Genomic DNA, 12,488 nt, shown 5'->3' with positions numbered 1-12,488 from the left:
TAATGTACTACAATCAAAAAGAAATTGCAGACCAAATCCCGATCTCTAGTGTTCTTGCAAGAAGTTGCAACTAGAGGAGATGAAAGGTATTGAAAGCCCCAAATTTGCCAATGTCCTGCAAAAGACTTCACACGTGCCAAACCTCTACGGAATTCTCGGGACAAGTACGAGCTATACAGACAACTGTTTTGTACGGAACATGTACGGTGTAGTTGTACAGATGTACTGAGCAAGTCCAGTGTACGGTGTACGTACAATCGTTTAGATCTGGTACAATGTACGGATGCAAGTACAATGCGCGGATGCATGTACAGTGTACGGATGCATAGTACATTATACAGTTGTACAGCGGCGCATGTACGGAGTTGTACGATGGCTGTACGGGACACATGTACGTAGATGTACGGTGGCTCAAGTACGGAGCTCAATGTACGTCAGTACGTCGACGTGTGTACGGAATGCAGTACGGCAAAGTACAGAATGCGGGTACGTAGATGTACGGTGGTTCAAATACGGAGCTGAGTGTACGTCTGTACGTCGGCGCAAGTACGGAATGCAGTACGGCGAAGTACAGAACGTAGGTATGTAGATGTATGATGCAAGAACGTTGTTTGTGCAAGCCGTGTGTACGAGCGTCCGTACAGTCGTACGGACTGTACGGATGGAGGAACAGGTAGGCTGAGAGGAGCTGGTGCACGTCCAGGAGCAAGAGACGAGTCAAACGTGGCTCTGATACCACTGTAGGCTCGAATGAAAGAGAGAGAGAGTGCAGGTAGCAAAGAGTTGCACAAGTCTTAGCCGTCAAAACTAGGATCATGAAAAATAGGAGTACAAAGCACTTGTACCTAGACCTAGGACTAAGTGTCCTAGGTGTCACATAGGACTAAGTGTCCTATGTGGCCTAAAAGGCACTAACACTACAAGTGCCTACATTTATGCCTACAAGGCACATACCATGGCCTATAGGGCATCACTAGAACCACCAGAAGATGGCCTACAAAAGGTTCGCAGCCCATAAAATTATCAAGTGTGTATTCACGTATCGCAATTCTGCCAAGAGAAATGTCCAAAATCGTATGCTGGTCATGTTTGTTTGGATTCAGTAGTATATGCACAGTTTGGGTTGCAAATTGACGTGGTGATGAAACATTTCTTGTATGTCTTTCTTTTCTACCCAAAAAACAAAAGAAAGAGAGCACATCTGAGTGCTTGACTGCCTAAAATTGACAGACCCAAAAAGACAGCATGATAATTTGATGCCTAAAAAAATTTAGGGGATTATGCCTTGAAAGAAAGCAAATTTTTGCACAAGGGGGATACTGTCAAGATAAAGTTGCAGGTTTTCCATACCTCTTGCTTAAGGATTTTCCAGCTGAATAGGAAAGACTGTCTGGATTATCTTTATAATCCTATCATCTCCTTTGAGTGAGGCTGACAAATTTGAAGTCAAGATCATAGAGATGGCTTCACAAGACCAATTTAACTCACCCCATAAAGGGATCGCAGGCACTGATAAGGTCACGAAGAGGGCACGCAGTTTAATATTGAGGACTCCTACAGGGAGTTGCTTGCACAGCTATAGCACAGGCAAGAAGGGATCCTCTATTTCGCAAATTATAATTTCCTCTTGCAGAAGAAGGGCCAGAGAAAGCTCCTTCTGGAGCATCCCAAACGGAGATTGGCAGCAAGAGATCCCTGAGTTCAACCCCTTCTCTTTCCTCAGATGATGCATCTAGGAGGAGTAAGAAATCTCGCCATGAGAGCAAGAAAAAGAGGAAAAGAGATGACCAAGAGAGTCCAGGAAGAGGAAAACCAGGCATCATCACAAATCCCCAAGTTCTTCTTCCTCTTCTTCTAGTTCCACCTCTTTGTCTTCTTCTTCTACATCAATACCACCTAAGTCCAGAAGCAAGAGGTCAACCAAGGGGAAACATGCAGTAATAAAGGCAGCAAAGCCTCGGGAATTTAAAGAAAGTGGGGAGTCTGTAAAATTCGTCACCTATAATGGCCAGTATGGTCACACTATGAAGGCTATGCAGTTCATAAGACAATTTGATGCTGCTTTTGGTACAGAGAACTTTCAGGAGTCTTCAAAATTGCGCATGGTTAGTTTGCATCTCATAGGCACAGCCAGTGCACGGTGGAGTGCACAGACCATAGATGGCTTCGTCTTCAAGGATTAGAAGGGCTTCAAGAAAGCCTTTCATAAGAAGCTTATGCCTAAGCAATTCCAAGACCACGTCCTCCTTGGTTGGGAGTGCTTGCGTATGGATGCGGGGGATACAGTAAAGGTATGCCACCGTGCCATCTTTGCAGGCAAGGGACTACTAAAAGAAGGAAACTTGAGTTTTCCAGGTCCAAAAAGAAAGAGTTCCCTAAGGCTGAGAAAAAGGGATTTCAACCTCAGAAGCCGAGGGGCACTCAGATGCCCAAAACTTATAAGGGTAAGTCCTAGACTCCTAGTTTACCCATGAGCCGATTGCCATTTTTCGCAGAGACGGGAAGTGTTTTCGATGTGGGAACAAAGGGCATGTGTCTACCCAGTGCGCTGAGAGGCCTTCGCTCTCAAGGGAGAAGAAAAGGCCACAAGGACCGCCGAAGCCAGTGGGGGGAGGAGTCCCGGATGTATTGGGACGAGCTAGTGGTCCTGAAGCAAGAGAGTTATACCTTGCTTGGGGAAAGATCAGAGACCAGGCAATAACATTGTTTGACCTAGGGGCAATGGATAAATTTACATTAGGGGATCTAGCCCTCAAACTAGGTATTAAGACTGAAGAGTTAGACAGATGCCAATCAAATGTTTCACGAGGACCATGTGCATGTTACTCCCTTGATTGGGAAGCTTCATGTGCAAATACTAGATCAGGAAGACGACGACTTCTTTTTTTTTTTGCTTTGAAAAGAAGATTTTATATTAACTTTGAGTAACCTTTGTACATCAATAGAGTTTATCCATGAGAGTTTTTCCGACCCTCGTAAGGTCTAACATCTTACAAAAAGCTAAAAGCAAAAGATAGACAAGATGCATCCTCAGTATTTCTTGTGCAAACAAGATGAAACTTGAAAAGAAAAACTTGTAGTATATATCATCATTGAGTCCTACACTGTGAACAGGAGTAGTAGCAGCAGCAGTAGGAACGCCGTGTGCAGGATCAAGAGACATCTCCTCATAAATATGAGACCAAGGCTGAGATGAGGGGGCAGCAGATTCTTGACTTTGGGTAGATGGGTGCTATGTGGAAGGGCCAGCAGCAACAGAGCTCGGGCCAGCTGAGGGAGGCCTCCTTTGCAGAAAAGGGGGCGGCTTGTCATGTTCTTTAGTGATAAAACACCTGCTCTTGTGCTTTGAAATAGCACCATTCAACCTTGTGTACAAGAGATTGTAAGCCTCTATCTGAAATTCAAGTCTTCTATTTTCCTGTCCCACCATGAAACAAACGGGGCATCAGTACAGAGTTCTTTATGATTAAACTGAAAATTATTTCTAGAGATCCAAATAAACCATAGAGCATGTGCCCTTATTTGGAACCAAGGCTCATGCCTAGTTTTGCATGCATCCCCAAGAAGTATAGCTTTCCAGTTAATTGGCTCTACACACTCTATCTGGATGAACTTCCAAACTCTTCTCACATGAGGACAAGCTACAAACAAGTGTAATATATCCTCCAAAGGACCAAGGCATCTTTTACAATTCCCATCTCCCTTCCCTATTCTGAGTCCGTCCATACTGAATAGTAAAGAATGGGCTAGGAGAGACACGACATCTTCTCTAGCACCATTTAACCCAGAGTTTGTCAAATCTTTCATACCATTTATCTCTACTATCCTGCAGATTCCATCTAGCATTAAGAGTATTAAAAAGATGTCTTCCATGTGAACTATTCTCTCTGCCACAGCTGGCCCCATGTATGCAATTCTTTCTTAAAAGGGTGTTTGCCAAAGTAAAATGATCATCAGTTAGTTGAGAGTTTCTAAATTTGATGAAACCCAAATTGAATCATTAGCCATAAAGGCATCTTTGCCAAAGAATTGTAAAAAAGCTTTTATATCCTCAAAAGCTCCCCAAATGGATTGCCACAGTGAGCTCCCTTTGGCTTTGCAGAGTTCATCTATATTACAGACAGCAGAAACTAGGGGATAATTCTTCCACTTGGGAGCCCTAACTGGTCTAATGTATTTCATATTTCTCAGCAGAAGCTGAACCCAATCACACTTTGGGTTTAAAATAGCTTTAATTACCCAAGTAGCAGATAGCTTTCTTGCTGCAATTGATATATCTAGCCCTCTAGGTTTAGTACAATAGCTCCATCTTACTTTGGATATCTCGGAGCTACCTCCTCACAAAAAAGATCTGCAAATTCTTATAAACCTCAGGGAGCCCAACAAGAGAGAGAAAAGATAGCGATAGGGCATATGCAGTAATTGAGAACTAAACTCCTTCTTGCCAAATTGGCCTGAAATCCCCTCAAATTGTCAATTCTTTTTTGAAATCTGTCCAAAAATCACTCCCACCTTGGCTTCATAGTTACTTCAAAGCCCATTGGAATCCCCAGAAGTCTAAAAACTGTGCCCTTTTTCATTCTGACATCCCAAACTATGCATAACCAACTAGTTGCTTCTTGCCACTTAAAGTGCCATATCTTGTTTTTGAGTGATTAATTATAGAACCTGAAGCTTTACAGAAAGTATCAAGACAGTCCATAATACATCTAATATTCTGATCATTATTCCTAGGAGTAAGAGTGGTGTCATCTGCAAATTGCTTATACAATAAGTGCTTAACATTCATGAGTTCAGTCCCCTTAAGGTTACCTTCCTGTATTTGGCTTCTGATAAGCCAATCAAGAGCATCCGCTGCTATAGCAAAAAGGAGAGGAGCTAAAGGACAACCTTGTCTTATTGATCTTTTCACGAGAATAGGTTTACTCATGTCTCCATTGACACTTACCTTAGCTGAAGCATTAGTGAGTAAGAGTTTGACACTTGAGACAAAAGAATGGCCATGCCCCATGTCCTGCATGGATTGTGTTAAGAAATCCCATTCTAGCCTATCATATGCTTTATCAAAGTCAATCTTAAGGAAGCATATACCTTGTTTAGTCTCCTTGGCATACTCACATCCTTCCCATATATTTACAATAGCTTCAAGAAGATGACACCCCCTTATAAAACCCTTATTGTCAAGAAGTATACATTCTTTCATCTTACTTTGGATTCTAAGGGCCAAAGCCTTTGCAAAAATCTTGTAGCTGCAATTGAGCATTGTTAAAGGCCTCAAATGTTTTAGCTCATCTTTGGGTCCTTCCTTTGGGATGAGCTTAATTATTCCCACATTGACATGAGGGGGGAGAGCACCCTTCATAGTACTTTCTTGTCAAAGTAACAGCAGGTAGGGACCTACCAGATCCCAGAAAACCTTGTAGAATTCAATGGGAAGACCAAATCCTCGTCTGGTGTCTTGTCATCTGCCATCACTATGACTGTCTCCTTCAGCTCTTCAATGGTAATGGGCTTCTCTAAAAAAGGAAGATCAGAATTTTCTACAGCTTTCTCTCTTATGATTTGACATAGCTGTCTAGACTTGAGTATCCTCATCTGGAATGACTACAGAGGATAAGAGAACCTGGAAATGCTTTTGAATCAGTTGGATGTTCTCCTCTATGAATGAAACACAAGTGCCATCAGCCTTTCTTAAAAGGGGTATATCTTCATTTACTCTTTTTCTTCAGATCAGTTTGAAGAGCTCTTTGGTAGATCTCTCTATTTTCCCTGCCCACCAATCTTTGAAGTAAACCTTGGAAGTCATTTAACCTGATTTGCTCTTGTTTTCTGAGTTCCTTTTTGGCAGTAAGTAGCTCCCCTTGTCACAGTGGTATCCCCTGCTCTGGCCTGCTGTTCTAAAATTTTAATGTAGCTCTGTATTAGATCCATTCTCTGAGCCCTTACCTTGGCTCTGTTTTTTCTAGCTGTCTTGAGAATTTTTTGAGCATCCTCAGCAACTAAAGCCCAAGCATCTGAAGCATCAGCCTTTCTTGAAAGGGTATATCTTCATTTACTCTTTTTTTTCTGATCAGTTTGAAGACCTCTTTGGTAGGTCTGTCTATTTTCCCTGCCCACCAATCTTTGAAGTAAACCTTGGAGTCATTTAACCTTATCTGCTCTTGTTTTCTGAGTTCCTTTTTGGCAGTAAGTAGCTCCCCTTGTACAGCAGTATCCCTTGCTCTGGCCTGCTGTTCTAAAATTTTAATGTAGCTCTGTATTAGATCCATTCTCTGAGCCCTTACCATGGCTCTGTTTTTTCTAGCTGTCTTGAGAATTTTTTGAGCATCCTCAACAACTAAAGCCCAAGCATCTGACGCATCTGACTTTCTTAAAAGGGGTATATCTTCATTTACTCTTTTTCTTCTGATCAGTTTGAAGACCTCTTTGGTAGGTCTGTCTATTTTCCCTGCCCACCAATCTTTGAAGTAAACCTTGGAGTCATTTAACCTGATCTGCTCTTGTTTTCTGAGTTCCTTTTTAGCAGTAAGTAGCTCCCCTTGTGCAGCGGTATCCCCTACTTTGGCCTACTGTTCTAAAATTTTAATGTAGCTCTGTATTAGATCCATTCTCTAAGCCCTTACCTTGGCTCTATTTTTTCTAGCTCTCTTGAGAATTTTTTGAGTATCCTCAGCAACTAAAGTTGTCACCACAATGTAAATATCGTAAGTAAAAGTACAGTTGACCATTTATCTTATCATAATTAAAGAGTTTTCATATGTGTTAATTATGGCCAAAGAGTTCTTTTAATGGTCAAAGAATTGACTACGGTCAAAGATACTTGACTCTGATCAAGTAAGCCTGACTTCGATCGGGGAGACTTGGTTTATTACCAAGAGGGTTACTTGCAGTTAACCAGAGAACCACAAAGCCGACTACGGTCAGAGAGTGTTGACTTCGATCAATGAGACTTGGCATGCACCAAGAGGGTTAACTACAGTTAATCTTGTGCCAGCTTCGGTTGGAGAGATGTGCCAGCTACGGTTGGAGAGACTTGGCCATAATTAAGGCGCCCGACCATTGGTCAAAGCCCCTTAATTACGACCAAGAGGGTTGACTTTGATCGACCAAGAATTGTGTTCTGTGTTTTGTTCACATTTTGTTTAGAGGAAACGCCCACCCGTGACTAGGATTAGTCCGCAGTTTGTTATTTGCATGCAAGGCGCTAACAATTAATGGGTGCCATGGTGGTGCGCTTTAATTAATTGTTGCAGGTACTAAGAAGGGTTGATTTGCCAAGCGCTAAGAGCTTAGCAAGCGTCCAAAAGATGTTCGTGTGACCAAGGAACATCGAGGACCCTAAAGATTGCCCTTTGTGGCATGTACTAAATTTTAGTTAGATATTTTGACACTTGGCATGTTGCCAAATTATTGAGCCATGAGCTCTTTGTAAAAAGAATGCATGTTTTGAATTTGGAGCATCAGCTCCAAGCTGAACTCTTGTAACAGATTCTCTCTTCATGAATAAAGCCTTCGGGGGGGTCTAGCCCGACGATAGTGTGTTGAGAGAGAGAGCAAAAGAGATAGTGTCTTGCAGTAGTTTTGTCAAGGAGATTGCCTTGGTATCAAAGCCAAGATTCACAGACTCCTTAGGCTGTGACGATCCAAGGAAAGAGGGTTGAAATTTTGATGAACGGTGTGAGACATACTGAAATATTAGCATGAAGTGACCGGAACGGAGCGCTTCCCGTTGAAGACCATTAGCTAGTCTGGTGTAGTGGTGGATGTCTATGCCCAAGTAAAGTTACACCGGGGAGACATTGCTCAGACGCGGGTGACTTTTGAATGACGTGGCACACTGCTGACATGTTTGCATGCGTGAATGGCTTGCGTCACGAGTTCTTTACTATGTAAAACTGACTGGAGCTCTCCAAGTGTCGAAATTCGCCGTTAAATAGTAAAACTCTAGACTAGATTCTTATATCCCTCTCCTGGTCCATTCAGGATGACTTAAACAATTTCTACGAGATTCATAGTCTCTCTTACTGCTACAAGTTGATTGTTGTAATCCTTGATTTAGAGTACGTAAGCATGACCGGTTTCACTGTTGCGAAAACTCTCCTTGATCTGGTTTCTCAGTGTGAGAATCCTGAAAGTGTTCTTGGACTCATTAAGAGCTGCGAACATATCCCATGCTTCTTTTGATGTCTTAACTGTGTTGAGCTCTCCTAGCATAACATCTTGCACATTCTGCTTGATTTATATGCATATTTGTCTTCATTGTCCCATTCTGCCTGTGCTCGGGCAATGGCAAGATTTGCTACAAGTGCAATCACTGTTGGTGTAGCTGTAGATCATGGTGCTAGTGCTGCGGCAACAGATGGAGTAGTGATACTGCTGGCTGGATCGTCCAATGGTCTAGGTGTAAATCCATCGACATACTCCCATTTGTCTTGAAGTACAAGAATGATCTCCATTCGGTATTTCCATGTGCTGTAATTGGAGTTGTCTAGCTTAGCAGATGCCTCCAGATTGAGATTGCTAGTCGTAGACATGGTGCAAGAAATGTAGGGTCTGTAAAATCATTGTTTGAATCAACTGCAAAACACTGACTGTATCAAGTGAAATCTAAACTGTCGATGAAGATAGAACTGCAATATATAATCCAATCTGTTACAAGGCTTGTGGCAAATGATGCCAAGAATAGCCAAGAGGCTTTACAAGGCTTGAAATGATGTGCACAATGCCGAAAAATAGCCAAATAGGCTTTATAATGATGACATGTGTGTGAAATCAAATCATGTACTATCTATCCACTGATCGATCGGTCAATGTCTCTAAACACTCTGAAGTCTGCTCACTCAACTGTGAAACGCCCGGTTTCAAGTAATGTGATTATGTGAAACCGCATGTGAGCGAAGGGACTGACTCAGAGTAGAAACTATTTAGAAATTTTTCAACACTACTTCATTTGACTACTTTGGAGTTCTCTCCGTTATGGATGATTTAATCTACTCTGAACTAGATCTAGACTAACCGCCGAGCGATGAAAAAGCAACAAATAATTTCTTTTATTTGTTCGTAAGTGCTGAGTCAGATGCGTCGATGTAGAGGTTGATGTGCGTGCAAGAAGTGGATTTATCGCCAAGACTCAAAAGTGTGTGATACTTGCGTCGAAATGTGCGTGTGATGTAACGAGTGTGTAGAGCACGAGGAATCGAGTGATTTTTCTTTTTGAAGCGTCCTCAAATTCTTCATGGATCTTGCAAGAGACACGGCGGAGGGACAAAAAAGGATGCAGATTTATGATTCACCACTGATATACCAAGAATCTTGATCTGCTTGGTCGACTTGATAACTAAATTCCTCTTTAAAATTGCAATCAATGCTTGGTCGACAAAAATCTTCAACTCTCATGGACGGAATTCTCTCACCAAAGGATGGAAATTGTATGATGAAAATTTCTTTCACCAACGGAATGAAAGATGGAAACTCAATCACTCAATCTCTCGATCTCTCAGACAAGGATGGCGCCTCAGCGGAATCTACAACTCTCATGGACAGAATTCTCTCACCAATGGACGAAAATTATATGACGGAAATTTCTTTCACCAACGGAATGAAAGATAGAAACTCAATCACTCAATCTCTCGATCTCTCACACAAGGATGGCGCCTCAGCAGAAGGCAGAACAATGCTCTGATACCATGATAAAACATGAAGAGGAGAGAGGAAAAGAGGGGAGAGGAGAAGAGTGGAGATGAGGAGAAAGGGCACAGCTAGAGAGCACACCACAAATGAGTAACTATACACTAGATTTAGTTGAAATTGTAGAATATATACAAACCCTCTTAGGGTTAGGGTTAGGGTTAGGGCATCTAACCCTTTCCTTTATAGCACTCTATTGGTTAGTGCTATGCACATATGATCACATGATGTTGAGCATGGTTTCTCAACATAAGCTTCCTGGGACCAAAGGCCTATCTGCACTTCTTCATTTCCCCTCTCAAGCATCATGATGTAGTTCTTGGGATGCCTCGGTTTCATCGTAAGGCAGTGAAATTCGAAAGAGTGTTAGATTTTGTACATAGGGTTGCAAGGCAATGGATCGTTGCCAGGAACAAAGAGGCGACTATCCCCATTATATATGATGTTTCTATTGGCAAAGCAATAAAATCTGTTGTTTTAGCGTACATGGTTTTCATTAAGAAAAAATATTTAAAAGTGCATGCTGAAACGGATCATGCTGATAAGAAAACTTTCAATTTCATGTATGTTTTAAAGATTGCTTTTCAGATGCCTTACCAGGGGAGCTATCCTTTGAGAGACAATAGGATCATTAGATAGAGCTTATGCCCAGCACTGAGCCACCCACTAGACCACCTTACAGTGGAGCTTTGGTATTTAGCACAATAGACCTGAAAAGTGGTTATCATCAAGTCTGCATACAATCACAGAATGTGCATAAGACCGCATTCCGCACTACCCATGTTTTATACGAGTATTTGGTGATGCCGTTTGGTTTGACAAATCCCCTCGCCACCTGTAACAGAATGATGGATCATATCTTCCGTCCCTATAGACACTTCACTAATACCTTCTTCGATGACATTGTAGTGTTTTCCAAATCTGAAGAAAAGCATAGGGACCATCTTGGTATTGTTTTCAAGAGCTGCGTAATCATCACCTCTATGCAAATAGCAAAAATAGAGAATTTTTCTTGGAACAGATCCATTATCTGGGGCATATTATTTCCAAGAAAGGAATACACATGGATCCTGCTAAGATACAAGCCATTCAAAAATGGCCTAAGTTGAAAACTGTGCATGAAGTACACAACTTCTTAGGCCTAGCACTTGGCACATGTCATTGCTCCACTGCATGATTTGACCAAGAACAATGGAGCTTTCAAATGAGGTGAACCACAAAAGACAACATTTAGTACACTCAAAGGGAAGTTGACTATAGAGCCAATTCTTGTAGTCCCTGACTTGCACAAACCCTTTGATGTGAATTGTGATGCTTGCGGAGAATGTGTTGGAATTGCACTTCATCAAAATGGTCATGTAACGGCTTATGAAAGCCGGAGACTACGAGATGCTGAAAGGCACATGGGAATCTATGAGAAAGAGTTGCTAGCTGTGATACATGCAATGAATATATGAAAGGACTATCTCTTGGGTGCAGAGTTTACTGTTAAGACTGATCACCAAAGTCTAAGATACTTATTGACACAGACCAAGCTCTCTGAGAAGCGCATGAAATGGGCAAATATGCTGTCTATGTATCATTTTCAAATTGTCCATATGGCAAAAGCCTTATCTCAAAGACCCCAGGTCAATAATGTGACCATTGCTTACCATGGGGATCTCGAAGAGATGAGGGAGCAATATGTTAATGACCCTGAATTTGGAGAGATAATGCAGCAAATGCAGGAGGGGCATTCGACAAGTCAATATTCCATGAAAGATGGCTATTTAATGAGGGATGACTAAATGTGCATCAACCGAGATATGAGGCAAAAGATCTTGTAGAAATGCCATGCACCTCCATATACTAGACATAGAGGTATTGCAGCTACTACTCAAGCTTTGGAGAGGCATTTTCGTCACCGTTGCAGTCTCGTAATGGGGGGCAGCAGCTTCGTCACACTACCACCCTCATCTGTTAGAAACATGGTGAAGCGAGATAGAGAGAGACACTTAGGGTGTAAGGAAATAATGCTCAAATGAGACATGAAGAAAGGCTTTCATTCATTCATCAAGTGTGACAAGACAATTGAAGTACAAGCCTTATGTAGGTTACTCACTCACACAGTTAGGGTGTAAGGAAATAATGCTCAAATGAAGACATGAAGAAAGGCTTTCATTCATTCATCAAGTGTGACAAGACAAGTGAAGTACAAGCCTTATGTAGGTTACTCACTCATACACTAGCACCTAGTGCATATGGGATAAGTCCCATGATGACACGTGGCACTCACACAAGACTCACACATGGACTAGTACTAGATCACCTAGTACTACACACCAACACACTCTTTGACTATGATATCTCCAACACCCCCCTTCAGAGCAAAGAGTGTGAGACCCAACACGCAAGAGTAGACCGATCCCCCCTCCACCGCAATATTGCAAAGAGCAAGTCCAACTATCCAACACCTCCTGTGTAATAGTAACTTCTCGATCAGCTTGCGACCAGCAAGGGCAAACCATCACTCGTCATTCCCCCTTACTCTGAACTAGGTGGTCAATACCATCAACCAAAGTAAAACACAATACAATCATTTTTGGGGGACAACCTAGGGCAGAGGTTAACCTAGGGCAGAGGACCTTTTATTGACTCTTCAAACATTCATTTTAGAGGGACTACTCAAGGCAAAGAACCTTTAACTCAAACATAGAAATATTTCCATTCATTTTATGCATAGCAAGGGCAGCAAACCCATGATCTCGAAGTAGCTACCGCACAAGAGTGTGCACATCCTGATGCGAAGAGGTATGTCGGTG

The 12,488-nt window shown here is 42.0% G+C and overlaps 1 long non-coding RNA gene across 2 annotated transcripts in view; it reads right to left on the bottom strand.

The window, feature by feature from the left end:
• Nucleotides 1-3,034: 3,034 nt before the first annotated feature.
• LOC147892395 (uncharacterized) overlaps nucleotides 3,035-12,488 on the bottom strand; it is a 43,677-nt gene continuing 34,223 nt past the window's right edge. For both annotated transcript variants that reach the window (XR_015542353.1, XR_015542354.1), the window contains exon 4: nucleotides 3,035-3,418. This is a non-coding gene — a long non-coding RNA (uncharacterized LOC147892395). The remainder of the gene's footprint in view (nucleotides 3,419-12,488) is intronic.

The sequence above is a fragment of the Dipteris shenzhenensis genome, chromosome 16, assembly GCF_047967505.1.
Source record: "Dipteris shenzhenensis isolate YYH24624 ecotype China chromosome 16, Dip_SZ_1.0, whole genome shotgun sequence".
Taxonomy (NCBI): Eukaryota; Viridiplantae; Streptophyta; class Polypodiopsida; order Gleicheniales; family Dipteridaceae; genus Dipteris; species Dipteris shenzhenensis.
Note: the sequence above shows the minus strand (reverse complement) of the source record. Positions and strands in the feature narration are given on the sequence as shown.